Source organism: Coenobita brevimanus, unplaced genomic scaffold (genome assembly GCF_032717465.1).
Source record: "Coenobita brevimanus isolate Jiangsu-jjx unplaced genomic scaffold, ASM3271746v2 jjx.HiC_scaffold_659, whole genome shotgun sequence".
In the NCBI taxonomy this organism is placed as follows: Eukaryota; Metazoa; Arthropoda; class Malacostraca; order Decapoda; family Coenobitidae; genus Coenobita; species Coenobita brevimanus.
The window spans coordinates 27,292-44,213 of NW_027645057.1; the positions used below are offsets into that span (position 1 = coordinate 27,292).

Here is a 16,922-nt window from a genome sequence, read left to right on the forward strand (position 1 = left end):
TAATCTCCCTCTTTAACCAATCCCATCCACTGGAATGACACCCTAAAATTCTAGAACTTAATATTGGATACACACATGGCCTTGCCTCAACATCAAGCAGCACTAATGAAAGCAGTCCTGTAAATTCATTTCCCTGAAAATCTTACAGGCACTTTTCATGGACATCACTCTAATTCAGACTAAACAAGGCCCAAGCACGCCCTGCTTCACACAGACCCATAACACTATTTTACGTGCCATCCAAATTATCTGAACGCATACATCTTAAAACAAGTCACACTTCATCATTTTCTCCCATTCTTCCTCAAAACATGGTTTTAAAGCACTAAACTTCACAGACACTATACTAATCAACCTAACACAACATACCTGACAGCATTAACTCTGCGAGACCCGCACGATGTGTACACTGCTAACAACAGACATTAAAAAAGTCTTTGATGCCACCTCCCAACAGAAACCGCCTACAACACAAACATGGAGAACAATACCAAATGTTGTCTTGTCAAAACGCTTCAGGACAAGTCATCACGTACACGAAACTTCCCTAAAGGAGTTACACAGGGTCCAATCTTTCACCTACACCCTTCAGCCTATACATGGCTGATATTCATACACCCCAGCCTGCGGCACAACTACCCCTAAAACATTTCAGGCACGGGTTGAGGGCAACAGGCTGATAATCGCTCCAACCATATTCATCACCACACACTCATCACCAGCAGCAATCACGAGCACAGATACACGCCTGGCACCACACTTAACAATGTACAGATGCGGATACACCTCTGCCTGCTAGCGTCAGGAAGGAATGTCACTGAGGGACAGGAACGAGTTTGCCATTCATATTGCTCGAGACTGCCCTGATCTCCAAATATTTATCATTAAATATACACAGTAGACGATTATATGCGTACACGTAAAAATAATTCATGTGTGTGCTAAAATTTCATGTTCAGATTTATTATGAAAACTGCTGGTGAATAATGGATAGCCTACCGTATGTATCAAAACAAACCGAAAACAAATCAGTTTACCCTCACACATTCAGGAGAATACTCTCTTAATAGTGCTAGGATTCGAATAGCTTTTATAATAATTTCTTTCAAAGCTATCAGTACACCACCAGAAGCATCCTAGTCCTGGGGGGACGGCAGCCCCCTCCCCCCCCAGACTCTCCGCCTCGTTGGCCTGTGTCTGCCTGACGTTGGGATGTGGCATTTTTTAGGTCTCTGTATCCATTCTCAGCATCAGTTGTAGGTAAATTATAACTAAATTATATGGTAACACCATTATTACGTAATGATTATTCTTGATATGACCGATTATGCATGGAATTTACTGTGTAATGTATGACATTTTGCTTTTTTTTAGATAACAAAACAGAGGAAGGAAAAACAAATGAATAAAAAACTCATCCCTACACCAGATTACTGGTTGTCCTCCATTCATAAAAAATCTGTAACAGTTGGACTTGAACAGCTGTAGGTTGAGGTTTGGAGGGAAACAACTCTGGGGAAGCGAGTTCCAAAGAGTTGCAATTCGGGGAAGAAAAAGAATTCTGATAGGCAGAAGTTCTGCAATGTGGCTGTGTGACATTCCAGTCATTGAGCGCTACCAGATACCAGTGTAGCGCGGGGGAAGGAGTGGAGAGGTGGCACAATGGATGCAACTTCGTCTGAACATTTGCCATAAAAGTATCTGTGAAATAATGCAAGGGAGGCAACATTCCTTCTTACCTGTAGGGGAGGTAGTTTATTTGTAATGGCAGGGTTGTTAATAATTCCAACAGAGCTTTGTTCTGAATTTTGTCCAGTTGTTTTAGTGCAACCTCTCCACATCCATTCCACAAAAGGTGAGCAATATTCCACTTGAGAGCGCACATGATTTAAAAGTTATAGCTATCTGCCCGTCAGTGAAGAGGTTACTGATTCTGTACAATAATCCAAGTTTCTTTGAGGCGGTTTTAGCAAGTGATCTAACATGACAGGTCCAGCTGAGGGCATTGTTAAGCGAAACACCGAGAATTTCAATTCTTTTAGAGACAGGAATATTAGTAGCATTGAAGGTAATATAGGAATCAGGCAATATCTCTGACCATTAGTAAAATATCTATATTTGGCTTTACCAGCATTAAATGAGACAATGTTTGCTTATGATAAAACGTGTTTAAGTAACCAGTGTTAGTAATATGACGTCGTAAATAAATAACATACAGTAGTTCAAACAGTCTCTGAAGCACTGCTTATTTTTGTTACAAACTATTCCAATTATCTTGAACAATAGGTAATAACTATTTTGTACTATGGCTGCTGTGTGTAAGATGAAATACCGTAATCACTGTTGCACATCATGGTTCTGATGTGTTGGTTAAACTACAGCTGTGACCCACGGTTATTATGCTGGGTAAATAAGGCATTGCTGTCATAGTTTTTATGTTGGATAAAATAAGCATACTAATATATATAAATATTATCCTGTGAGTATCTCCAAAAACTAATGGAAAACCGTGTATTATATATTTTTTGAACGGTATGTTATCTATAAATATACAGTTACTGGTATGCATGTAAACACTGGCGAGATTACGTTTTGCTGTATTGTGTAATATATATAACACTTTTGATTAAGACGTTATGAATTAGGCTGGTGGTATGGTTCAGAATACAGCACAATACATTCAAACAGTATGACCAACAAAACCGTCATAAAGTAGTTTGCCTTGTCTTCCAGTTTATATCTGTAGTCAGTATTCTGCGGCCAGGTACAACCAATAACCGTAGCAGGAATAATAATGATAATAACTAGCTGAATGGACATCTTCGGAGCTAGTTATGGTGCTACTAACGAATGTGGTCCATAATGCTATTAGCTCTAAGAGTGGGTGTGGTTTACTGATCAGCTATTGCCAGCCAAGAGCATCCTGACACATCCCTCCATGCCCTAGTTGTATTGAATGTCTGAGCAAGGCGCCTGCACTCGTCAGTGGGGCAATACAAGAGTGGCGGAGCACCCCTCTGCAATTATGGCGTCTGTAATAGACAATAGGTCCGACAGCGAAGGCCTGCCTAGTTATAAAGCATTATCACCTTCACATAATTAGCAAGTAAAATATCAAGTATGCAGAGTTCATTTGTGCATGTATATTGCGACTGTTGGTAGCCATTCGCTTAGGAGAGCACGACTTCTCGGAGTCAAAAGAGAACCAGACGACCCACTTAGAAACTGCCTTATCCTCTCTGAGCAAACGAATCCAGTCCTTATTGTTCAAAGTTTAAACCTGTTATTCTATGTGATGACAACCCACAACGTTTTTAAAATGCACCAAGACTGATTCTATGTATGAAAACTGTATATCGCATCATTGTGAACTTTATTTACCTAGGTGATTTAAGCAGTCAGAGATAGCAGATGAAAAGCCTCTGGAAACAAAGCGTCCTCATATCAAGTTTACCGTTGCATCACAAGATCAGAGGTCACCGTCATGTGTACCAGTAACGTGTTGTCTGCGTATACTGTGTTTAGTATTTGAGAAAGGTAGCAACACGTAGCTGAGACAAGTTTACAGTTTGCTCTTCTTATGTATAAATTACTTGTTTGCTCTAAGTACGCAGGCTAAACACTGTCGTTTGGTAACTTTAATGACTGTTCTTAATCAGCTCCATATCCGTAGACACACTGTAATCGGATATACAACTCTTCTTATCAACACAGTGCTTCCTGGTGAGAATAGAGAACACAACAATACATCATTACTTCCTGGTGAGATTGGGAACACGGCAAAGAACAAGAGATCATCATTACTTCCTGGTGAGGCTGGAAACACTTTAATAACTCATGATGTATAGAGGTTGTACTAATGTCTTTACCGAAACCATTTATCTTGTACTGAGGACGGAGCCAGGACATTCCCAGCCGTTATTGTGATGGAGGAACTGATTATGAAACACGACACAAATCATGACACTGTGGACAGGAATGGGAGGGCGACGAATGACAGTACCACAGGGAGTCCGGCTTGAGTTACCCCTGACTGTTGACTCCAAAATGGCAATAGACAAGACAGAAAGAGAAACGCAGCCTCTTTAGAAACCTTACTTCCTCCGAGTTTTCTACATCCGCAGGGCAGTCATTCTGGTAGTTTGCTTCAAAATCACCAAGCTCGACTCTACTGCTGATTCACTGGCTGCATTTTAGGTATTATTAACTGTATTTACCCGTATCAACTACTGTCGAAAGTATGTATATATATGTCAGACTCTCAAGCAATATTTATATCTCTAATTCAACAGCCACTATCTACAAGAAATTCCACATCAAACTATATTCATGCCATCACAGCACAGGTTACCATTAAACTATATTATACAAGTGTCTCGGCATTATCAAACAACGAACAAAAGGACATTGTTATTAAGCACAAAAACAAGAGGGCATCTGGGAGGAGGAAATTCAAGGAGTTCAACGTCCACGATAACATTCCACCAGCTACAGGCGTTGTGTGAGTACAGTGTGGAATGTAGTTGCTTGAGTCTCCCCCTACTTGTTTTTGTAATTAATTCATCCTCCTGTTTTGCCCTTTTCCATCCCTACATCTTAATAATAATGGAATAAATTTTGGGGTTTTCAAGTGTCATTTTTATCTCTTCAGTACGACGATCTTGATTTTCTTCCTGACTGTAGATGATTGTTACTCAGTCCAGGAGAGAGGGGTCAAGAAATGTATCTCACCCTAGCCATCAAATTTCTCACCCTAGCCCAAAAAATCTCTCATGCAAAATATACTTGCGTGAAAGGAGCAAGAATGATATATGAATGAGGTAATTATTATAATGAAATGGTTTAATCACAACACTGTTATTATCTTTATTCTTAATTACAACCAGACGAAAGTTACAGGAGGTGTATAGTTTTTTTTTTTTTGGGGGTTAGATAATTCTTCACTCTCTCTCTCTCTCCCTCTCTCTCTCTCTCTCTCTCTCACTCACTCTCTCTCTCTCTCTCTCCTTAACCCATATAAAATCGCATGGAGATGGCACAAACAAACAGCAAAGAGGCCCACCAGACAATGAAGCAGTTAAAAGTGTGGCTGGTACTACCAAGAGGAATCAGTCAGTCAGTCCCTCATTATCCCCTTCCAGATGCATCCTAAGTAAACAAATCCCCCTCCAGCCCACTCATTCCCTTCAGTAGGATATTTTGTACCTTGTTCTTGTTACGTCTAGAGGAGGTTACTGAGCTTAAGCAGAGATATTTAGATGGAGAGAGGTTAGATATCTCTCTCCTCAATATACGCCCCTCACTACACTATATATCCTAAATAAATAGTTTGGGAAGTTTGGAAATTGCTAGAATATATTAAAGATAGAAGGAAACTAGCCAGCCAGCTCCCTTATCATCACCTTCCAGCTATATCTCAACGCTAGTCACACCAGCACGCCACAAGTCGCGTAGCAAATGCATATGCAGCACATCGTGGTTAGGGACAGTACAAAATTATCTACAGTAAATACGTAAAAATAAACCCTAGTACAATTGTTTTCTATCCTCAACGGGAAGAGTTTGAAGAAAAATAATCTCACTAACCTTCTCGTCACCCACTATGAATTTCATCGGGGACGCTTTAGTGGGAATCCTTTCCCATATCAATTGCTTGTCATCTACTCTTCTTGCAGGATTTCAAGTAAAGTTACTGCACTCTGTACAATGAAAGGCCTTCGACTGGGTCTGGCACAATCTTTTAATTTTAAGTCTGCTCTCCTACAGCTTCTTTTCCTTTTCCTACGACTTTCTCTCAAGTTTGCTCTCTAGAGTTGTTCCGCAGGTTTTGTTGTAGAAGCAACTGTTCCTTCAAGGTATCAGCAGTGGCGATCTTCCCTGTTCTGTCCTGACACCAGATGTCTTTCTCGTGTTCATCCAAGGACGCTCCACCAGTTACAGTCAGCGCTTTTCAGTCTCATCTCAGTGAATGTCAACCCTGAGTTCCAGGTCGACTCACGTTTCAAGCCAGCAGTGGTGAGGGAGAAAGAGCAGTTAGGGGAACTTTAGGACGATGCAGACGGTGGGAGAGCAGGGAGGCTGGCGGTTTGGTTGCTTAAGGGATAGTAAATACTCGTACACCAGTTGGATACCGGACAAACGAAGTACTGGCCCACACCAAATACTTAGTACACCCAGGAAAACTTAAGAGAATGTATATGTGGTAAAACAGTCACAATTTATTTTACCACTTAACAATTGAATTAGTTAATCCAACACAACATAAACTTTGCTTACACACACACACACACACACACACACACACACACACACACACACACACACACACACACACACACACACACACACACACACACACACACACACACACACATCTTAGCGCGCGCACACACACACACACACACACACACACACACACACACATCTTAGCGCGCGCACACACACACACACACTCTGAAATATACAGAGAGAGAGAGAGAGAGAGAGAGAGAGAGAGAGAGAAAACTGATATACAGACAATTGCTGGTGTTGATTCCTGGTCCTTGCTGGGCTACGATACTACAGGAAAGTGACACTTGCCTGCAGTGAAGTATTTTAGCTGATAGAATGAAACTTTTACATCAAGTGCCTTTCAGTGTAATTATCGTCATTTCAATCAAGGTACCTTTTTTGACGGTGTTTGCACCTGGATGCAATAAGTAACAGTTGCCACTTGTCTACCACATGACCTGCATCGCTGTGACGTGGAAGAGTCCAATAGGAGTAAAGAAAAGGGAGTGTTGAGCAAAGAGAGAATGGCACCTGCAAAGAGGTAGGCAGTGAGACTGAAGCCAATATTGGATCTTCCAACGTGGATGTTGTTGAAGCAGTGGTCTGAGTGCACTGATGGTCAAATAATTACATCCTCGACGAATCAATGGGTGTGGGAGGGCTTAAAGAAATGGATGTGGGAAAAATAATTCGTGGGGGTGATATGGGGTAAGTGGTGGTGGGTGAGACTGTCATGAAAGGTATAGTCTACTCTGTGAATAATGGTGCTCTGCTGACGAATGGTTTTAGGAGTAGTGAAGAGGATTATTAAAAATTTATTTCCACCAACAACGACAACAAGACTGATATAATCTCGTGTTGCTTATTGTACATGATGGATTAAGATGCAGATAATAGTGTAACATATTTCACCACATAAGGCAAAATAGAGTTTGAAAAAAAAAAAAGTCAGTTCAATAAAATTCCCTTCTAACTTTGAGTTGAAGAATTTGAGTGTAGGCTACAGCAGCGTCGAACAATCAAGAGGTGACTGACTAACGCTTCTGGTAACATACAGATCAGCCTCCCGTTACTCGTACAGGAAATGAACACGTGATCATTAGGTACCGTCCTATTCCAGTGCTCTACAGTTAATCCACAAAGCACATTGGCCTATTGAAATATAAATTGATTTCTCTTTTATTGCAACAATTTCCCTACAAAAGATTCTACAGAACTGAATCACGAGAACATAAGTCCTTCAGAAAAAGTATTTGTTACGTGGCTATCAGGAATTATACAGACATCGCCAAGTTCAAAGTGGCATTTAGAGCAGTGGAGGATTATCACAGTATACACTGGGATGGGCAGGAAAAGCCTTGATAATGGTGTCCTATATCCATACACCAAGTCATGTTTTTCTCATCATTCCCTCTGTTCAACGCCTTACACACATGAGAACACGCACGCACACATGCACAAACAAATGCACATACATAAACACACAGGCATACAAACTGTGGCCTCACTATGTAAAAATTTGTATGCTGGTAATTGTTCCACGGAACTGAACAACAGTCTAGATGACAATGCACACTAGTACTATTTAATATCAGTTCAGTTTCATTCATAAACGATGCATCTTTAACATCCCGTTGTGTGATTTCTTTGGACTAGAAATCCAGATCAACTTCACCAAGTCTGGCAATATCAGCCAGTTTCTACATCATACTCCTCGCCCAAGGTAACATTTAGAATTTAGAATTTAGACCGACCTCAGCACTGGAACTATCATACACTACGTCCTGCCATCATTCCTCCTCATCCATACCCGACACCTTCTGTCCCGTTTGCCTCGCCTACATCCTTCCACTGTGACGTGTAAATAATAAGACATACTTCGGTAGTTAATTCCCGACGACAGGGGAAGGAGTAGGAGTTGGAGTTGTGTTAATGATAACCATTTGATTTTTCTTGAAATATATAGGAAATTTAATGGTTTTACTTCAGTTAGTAATTACCTCTGCCAACGAATTTGCAGGAGGCTATATATATTCACCTATGTTTGTCTGTCTGTCTGTTTGTCCAGACGATAAGTCCAAACGTTCTCAAAAAAGAAGAATATCAATGAAATTTGGTGAAAGGAGTGGGCCATTGGCCAAGAAAGAACTTGATTACATTTTGGGGGCGAATCCGAATCCGGATCTATGCATCCAGAAATTCTCAGTGAATTTCAATAAAACTTTGGGAAGAAGTGGGCCATGGGTCAAGGAATAATTGGTTAATATTTCCAGGCAGATCCGGATCCTACGTATTCCACACAATATCTCCACAGATCCGCATCAGGATCCAGATTTTTTAAATGGCAATGGCATTGGCGGAGGTATGCGCTCTCTGAGTGCTTTCTAGTTTTTTCTTTGGTTACTCCATTGTGATATGTAGGCCCCTAGATATACCATCAGGAATTCAGATTATTCTTAAAAGACTCCAAATATTACTACTGGATACTTTACTGGGAGAAAGTTAGTGTTACACTCTTAAGTCTTGTTCTCCGTCTCTCCCTAAAATCATTTGGGGAAAGGTAAAGAGTTTCCTTTGTGTGTTACCCAATGCCATGACTACACTGAATAAGGAATTGTCAGTTGTTGGTACACGTAAAACAGTCTTCTCAATAGACTTGGCAAGAGGCAGCGGCCATTGCCAATTCATGACATTCTGGCAGCGTCCGAGGTCATGACGACTATGCGACAAACATCCACTTGCATACAGTTGTCTCCGCCGGGTAAATAGGATGTCCCTGGGACATGTTGTGCAGTCTTTTACGTGTCATGTTTGGGAGGTCTGGCTTCACCCTTTTGTCTCTGTAAGACACCAGTGAAAGTCAAGATTTAGCAGTTACGAATGCGTCTGCCAGTTATATTTCTAACCGGGTGTACCGTACTGTACCATTTACATAACAGTTAAGAATGTTTCTATTCACTGCAGTCCGCATATCTTTAAACTGAACCAGTAAATTCAATGTATACGATATATTTGTGTAACACTTATCAACGGTATTTTTAACTTATTGCCAGTCCCTTATGTATTTCATCACCAAATTTTTCGTCGGGATTATTCTGTAGTAATCACTAATAAACATTCATGCGCTTCTGGTGCAATTTTACTGCCACTGTGAATATCATGGATTATGGATGTTAAGGACAAGTATTTTAATTATGGTATTGAAAAACACATACAGCAATCTTCACATATCGCGACTGATTTAGCTATTAGTGACAGCAGTGTATTGAATTGCATGAAGGACCGGTACTGGCACACCTAACAACACCTGATAACACCCTAACACCCTCTTTTCCAGTAGTCAGAGGCCACAGCTGCTTGCTGCACCACCACTTTTTCAGTCTAATCGAGCACACACACACACACACACACACACACACACACACACACACACACACACACTCTAATATAATAATAAATGAATTAGCACACACAGCATCGTCGGAGGTGGAAGTATGTACCGGCGCTCCATACCAGCTTTCAACTTTGACGGCCAGAGGCATTACCTAAATAAGTATCTTTGAATGGAGTCAAGCTCTGTACCAGGTTAGACTAAATGATTTTTCATTATTGTAAAAGGAAAAAGAAATAATAAGTTTAAATAAGACTGGTTCAAACAACAAAGAACCACGATGCGTTGAGTCAGCTGGGTTTGTTTATACTACAGCAACACGGGGAAAGCGTGCATACTTGTAAGTACACACTCTGTTCATTTAGTATTACAAAAATGGATACATACTTCAATCAAAACAAATTTGGAAAAGAAAAGGGATAAAAAGTAAAAAGCAAAATGATGATTTCTACCAAGAACTGGTTGAAGTGGAGACTCACAATAGACTGGTTGAACGTGTACACTGCAAACTGTAGAAATGGCTTTCAAAAATGAAATTGATGAAATAAAGAAGCAGATGCACTTGCAAAAAGGAAGAAATAGAAAAACTGGGAAGGGAGGCCAATAAGAAAGACACAACCATCATTACTGAACTAACAGTGGAATTGAATACCCTTAGGAAGAAAGTGAGTGAAATGGGAAGTACAGTAGTTAAATGCACGAGAGTGTTATGGAAAGAGTTAAAAAATGACACAGGAGACAATTAGACAAGCAAGCAGTCTTATGGACCAAAGAGCAGTGATATTGAGGAGAAGATAACACAGGTGAATGAAGCTGTGCAAAGCTACAAAAATGATGTAGAAATTGCACGTATGCTGAAATGGTGAAAGTAAGAAAAAGACTTAGAAACAAAGGGTGGAGGAAAAAAAACATTAAAAAAAGGAAGTGAAAAGAATAATCCAAAACAATCAAAGTTAGTCAGAGATTCAGTAGAAATAAATAAATCAATAGTAATCACTGGTATAGAAGAAGAGGAAGAAATTAAGAAACAAAATCACTAGAGACAAAAAGGAGATGGCAAATGTAATGAGCTTACTGAAAAGAAGTATCAGAGGAAATCTGTAGTAAAGACATAGAAGAACACAAAGGTTAGGGAAATACGAAAAGCAAAGGGACTTCAGACCTCTAAAGGTGACTTTCCAGAGTGTAAACACTGTGGAAGAGATACTAAAAAAGGCAAAGAATCTTATGGAAAAAGAGAGGAGGTTCAAAAATGTATGGATAAAAAGATGTCTGACACAAGAGGAACTGGAATTACTGAAAGAAGAAAAGAAGGAGGAGAAGCAAAAACAAAAAAATGAGGAAGATCAAAGAAGAGGACAAGAAGAAATTTTTTTACAAAGTAATAGGATTGCAGGTACGAAAGTGATACACAAACAGGATGGAAGAAAAAGGAGGAAGGTAGTAGAACCATGTTATGACAAGTATATAAACAAGATGATGAAGTTGATGTACTCAAATGTGGATGGAATGGTATCTAAATTACTAGAGATGAATGATTATGTCCAGAGAAAATGAACCACAAATAATATGCCTAACTGAGACAAAAATTAACACCAAGGATATCCAATGACATACTAAACTTAGAGGAATACAATATATGGAGAAGAGACAGAAATTTAAAAAAGGAGGAGGAATTATAATATTAACTAAGAAAGAAATCTAAAAGTCAAGGAAATAAACCTAGATATACCATTACAAGTAGAACTGATTGCAGTAGAGAATCGATTTACATCTGAAGGTAAAAGTAATTGTAGCCAATTTGTATATGCCACCCAGATCAAACACATGGGAAAGAGACAGAATATGAAGATACTACAGCAGAAGAGTACAATTCAGAGTATAAGATCCTTGCTACATAAAATGGAAGAGAAATCGGAAAGAATTATACTAACTGGGGATTTCCAATACAAATATAAATTGGAATACTCTAGATATAAATAGCCAAAGAAAGCTGTTGGGACCAAAAGCTCTTGGATCTCGTATTACAAGAGTTTTTCTTAACGCAACATGTGAGGGAAACCACTAGAAAAAAGAGGACTTGATGTACCTTCAGTGCTAGATCTAATATTTACTAGGCAAGAAAATGACATTGACAGTTTAATATATCACCCTCCACTCGGCAAAAACGATCATACAGTACTAAATTATAACTTCAGGATAGCATATGACATAGTAAACATGGCAATGACAGTTACAAAAAGAGCCTAAGAAACTATAAAAAGGGAAATTATCAAGACCTAAAAGAAGTATTTCTTAGAAGTTGATTAGGGAAAATGAGCTTAGAAGGGACAAGATTTAAATATGCTGTATACTAAAAAATTTTGTGAATTTTATGAAATAGGAGTCAGAAGTACATCCCAAGGCACAAAGAAGCAGATAAGAAAAATACAGAAATGGTTCAATACAGAATGTAAAAAATCAAAAGAAAGAAGAGATTTGTTGTGGAATAGATACAGAAGACACAATAGTGAAAGGGCGTATAATAATTACAAACAGGCAAGAAACGACTACTTTGCAAAAAAGAATAAGGAGGGAAGCCCGAAAACAGTTTTGAGGAGGATATAATAAATAAAAGTAGTGATCAGCCGAAGCTGTTTGTAGCTATATCAGAGAGAAACAAAACCAAAGTAAAAGATATAATACAATCCATCACGGACGAGGGAATCACTTATACACAAGAGAAAGATATTTGTGAAGCATTAAATAAGAATTTCCAATTAGTTTTTACAGAAGAAAAAAATTTTGAGAGGGAATATGTAGAACACGCATGTCCACACATACTACCAGATATACAAATAGCAGAAAAAGTAATACAAGAGGAGTTAAGTAGATTAGACAGAGGAAAAGCAAATGGTCATGATGAAATTTCATGTTGGGTGTTACGAGAATGTGCAAAGGAGTTATGTAAACCATTATTTTTAATTTTCAAGAAATCCTTGAGTCAAAGGAAACTACCTGATATTTGGAAAAAAGCAAATATAGTCCCCTTATTCAAGAAAGGAAATAGACAAAATCCTCTCAACTACCGACCAGTATCACTGACCAGTGTTGTAAGCAAGGTATTAGAAAAACTTATAAGAAAAGCTTGGGTAAATCATCTAGAAGAACACAGTATGATAACAGAAAGACAGTTTGGTTTCAGAAAAGGAAAATCATGTGTTACTAATCTGTTGAGCTACTATGACTTAGAGTAACAAACACAATACAGGAAAGGGAAGGATGAATTGGACAGTATCTATTTAGATTTCAAGAAAGCTTTTGACACAGTACCACACCAAAGACTTTTATGGAAGCTGTACCATCAAGGAGGAATTCGAGGCAAACTGTTTTGTTGGATGCAAGACTTTTTCATAAAAAGAGAAATGAGGACAGTACTAAGAGGAAACTACTCATCATGGAAAAAAGTGACTAGTGGAGTACCACCAGGGTTCGGTGCTGGCACCAATCATGTTTCTAGTGTACATAAATGATATAAACAGTAACACTGGAAATGAGAGCTATCTGAATATGTTTGCAGATGATGCCAAAAATACAAAGGAGAATTACTAGGACAGACTCTTGTAGGGAGCTACAAGAAGAATTAAATAAACTTCATGAATGGAGTAGTACATGGCAAATGGAATTCAATGTGGACAAGTGTCATGTAATCAAGTTTGGTAAAAGTGGAAAAAGACCTGATTGGGATTATAAGTTAGGAAATAAAGAAGGCTTCCCTATACACATCAGAAAGAGAGAAAGCCCTAGATTGTGATTATCAATAACAGACTATCTCCGGCTGACCACATCAGCCGAAGGTACGGAACATGTATACACTGCTTGCAAATATGAGAATAGCATTCACATACATAAATGAAGACATACTAAGAAGGATAATAACATCATTCATTAGACCAACCCTGGAATATGCATCAGTAGTACAGGTCCTCATCTCAAAACGCATATAGACAAGATTGAAAAAGTTCAAAGGGCCGCTACAAGATGGATACCAAGCTTAAGGGACCTAAGCTACGAAGAAAGACTAAATAAACTGAATCTACCAACACTACAGGAGAGAAGGAAAAGAGGTGACATGATAATGCTATATAAGTGCATATCAGGAAAGGAGAAAATAGACATAAATGATTACTTAACATATGGAGAAGCATCCGGCAAGAGGACACTGCAAAAAACTGCATAAGAAGAGAGGTGATATAGACGTAAGGAAATTCAGTTTCCCAAACAGAGCAATTGATCAATGGAATGCACTACCGAATGAAATAGTGTGTGCCAAAACAATTCACAAATTTAAGGATATGTACGATAAATATTGTCTAAGACACGGGACAATACGAGCTTGACTCATTCCTGTAAAGATACAATTAGGTAAGAACAATTAGGTAAGAACACACACACACACACACACACACACACACACACACACACACACACACACACAGAAACAATTATACCTATCTTTCATGCACATGAAGTGATAAGTTTCTTGACCACCGTTGTTGGCACTATGGTGTTATTTGCGTCTTTTTTTTTTTTTTTGGGGGGGGGGGAGAATGAAATTAAAACTAAATGGTCCAACTATAGTAGGATTAGTGTGCCGCAGACTGCAAGGTGGTGGTAGGGTGACAAGGGTGAGGTGGCGTTGGAAATCTGGAATGTGTGGGATTAGGTGTTATCAGGTGGCACTAAATCCAAACAGTACCAGCCTCTATACACTGCTGGCATAAGGCGGTATCTTGTAGACGGCCAACACCTCGGTCTGTAGAGTGTTGCCAGGTCGTAATTTACCAATATCTCATATAATAATAAATGAATTAGACGGAAACAACTTATAATTAAAATATAACAATAGGCATTATTTTCAATCATAAACTTTTATCCTGACCCAAGAAACACGTTAGAAATAGAACTGTTGGTGCTGAGTGGTTCACAATACTAAAATGCCACGTGAGGGAGGAGGAGTTTCCGACACGCAATTACTGCTCCAGCGATGGTTTGACACGAATTACATACACTTAAAAAGTAAACTGAAAATCATTCATAGTTCTCTTCATTTACTTGCCTAGAAAAACACAATCAAGATTCATACACAAAAATATGACAACCATTCATTACCACAGGATTTGGATTGCCGTTTGTGTCACCCTTTGGATAACAACCAGCAACAATGGATCTGTATACAGTCATTCGTCCGGTAACGTGTTATAGAAAGTTTTAATTTTAAGGAGGTACTGATTATATTGAAATTATCTAGAAGCCCACACAAACAAACATTTGACAATCACCATAATATTGAGAAACATCACAGTGAAGTGAAGGGAAACAGGAAAAACTCGGCTGGCTGAAACTAATCAATAAAAAAATATCGTGTTTAAGTCACAGCTGAAGTTCGAGATTAAAATTTAAGCATCATATTGGGAAAATTATAATACTTATTTACAGTATGATGAGTTACTCTTATAAAAGATTTAGTGGAGAAATAACATATATAAATCATGTTGACCGCCGTTAATGCTTTGGTTTCAGTAATGAGATAACACTCAAGTAGCAGTAGTAGATCTATTTCAAGTAGATCCATCCACCGTAGACAAGTAGCTACCCCTTCAGGGACGGCCAGTGCAGTGAACCATTGCTGCCTTGCTGTGGACGGAGTCATTACCAGTGGCGAGGCGCAGGCCAGAGTGTGGAGGTTTGGCTCTTGGATGGACGCAGCATTTGTCTGTCCACCCAGGTAACAGTGGCACGGTATTAGGCTCCCCAGCACCCCGTTATTGGCTTATATGTTACCAGCTTGGCATTGTAAATGGTTTCTTTAGTTACAGGAAAACCATTATGTTTTCACATAGTGTATAGTCTCCACATAGAAGGAATCGGCAGTACAACATCAAATGAGTGGATGATGATCGCCACCACCTACCACTTAGTTTGTTGTTGTTCAGTAAACTTGGTCTGTCATGCCGAGCAGACCCATCATCCACAGGCACATAGCCGCCCAGCAATGTAGGCAAAATATGGTATGGCACAATACTATATGTAAGTACGGTATGTAACTCTGCATTCATAGATAACAATATATAAACAGGTAGTTATGTCTGAAGTTCTCCAGGAAGAGACAACTAAACATCCCCTTGCCTAGACTAATCAAGAATGCCAAACATCTCTGATCATGTGCCGGAAACATGACGGACACACACACACACACACACACACACACACACACACACTCACATACGTTCGCACACGTACTCCCACACTCTTTAGCCGGAAGCCAGAGGAGGATATAAGTCCGATATCACACGTCGGAAGGTTAGAGCACCAGAGAGAAGGAGAGAGCACCCGAGAGAACAAGAGAGAGCACCAGAGAAGTCACAAGACAGAGCAGGAGAGAGAGCCAGTTAGAGAACCAGAGATGGCCAGGAGAGAAGGAGAGAGAACGAGATTGCCAGAGAACAATAGGGAGTAGGAGAGTGAGTATAAACAGGAGGGCCATAGCCAGCACAAACTGCTACTAACCATACACGGGTCACGCCAAGCTCTTAAACATTTATTCAAGTAACTGTCTCACACTGAACTCCATCGACCCCAGTGTGCCTATTTCACCACACCACTTAAAATACGAAGAGGATAACGGAACAGAGAAGGCCTAAACCAGAGGCATCTCCTACAACGCCTCAACCACAACTCCACGATTTACGAGAAACACGAGCTAAATAACTCTACCTCCCCACACACACACACTGCCTAGGAATTCTACAATCATCTTTCCAACCTCTCAAGCAACCGTAGTAGACATGAACACAGCATCTTCCCATCACTTTTCCGTAAGTGGACACTGCCTCAGGAGTGATGTGGCTGGTGGTTGAATGGACTCCTTGCATTACCTACTTCCCCTTTCCTACCAACATCAGACTGGAAAGGTTAGATTTTATAGACCACATTTTGTTGAATATATTTCCTAGAAAAAAGATTAAAAAAATAGTCTATAGAACAAAAAATAGCAAGGAAAAACTGCAATTGGATTCAAGAGTTTAATAGAGGAAGACAATAATTTCCAGCCATGCAGCATTAGTCACTCTCGGCTACTCCTCGTCAGGAATGATGCGATTGGTGACTGGCTGGACCCCTTGCATCGACAGCACCGCTGCCCACTTTCCATCCACCTCTGACATGCTTGGAAACGCCACTTGAAATCCACTTTTCACTGGCTTGAACTGCAGATGGAAAA

The 16,922-nt window shown here is 39.5% G+C and overlaps 1 pseudogene; it reads left to right on the top strand.

Moving 5' to 3' along the window:
• The window catches only part of LOC145390317 (alpha-L-fucosidase-like), a 28,144-nt pseudogene extending 27,004 nt beyond the window's left edge, over positions 1–1,140 (top strand).
• The last annotated feature ends 15,782 nt before the right edge of the window (positions 1,141–16,922 follow it).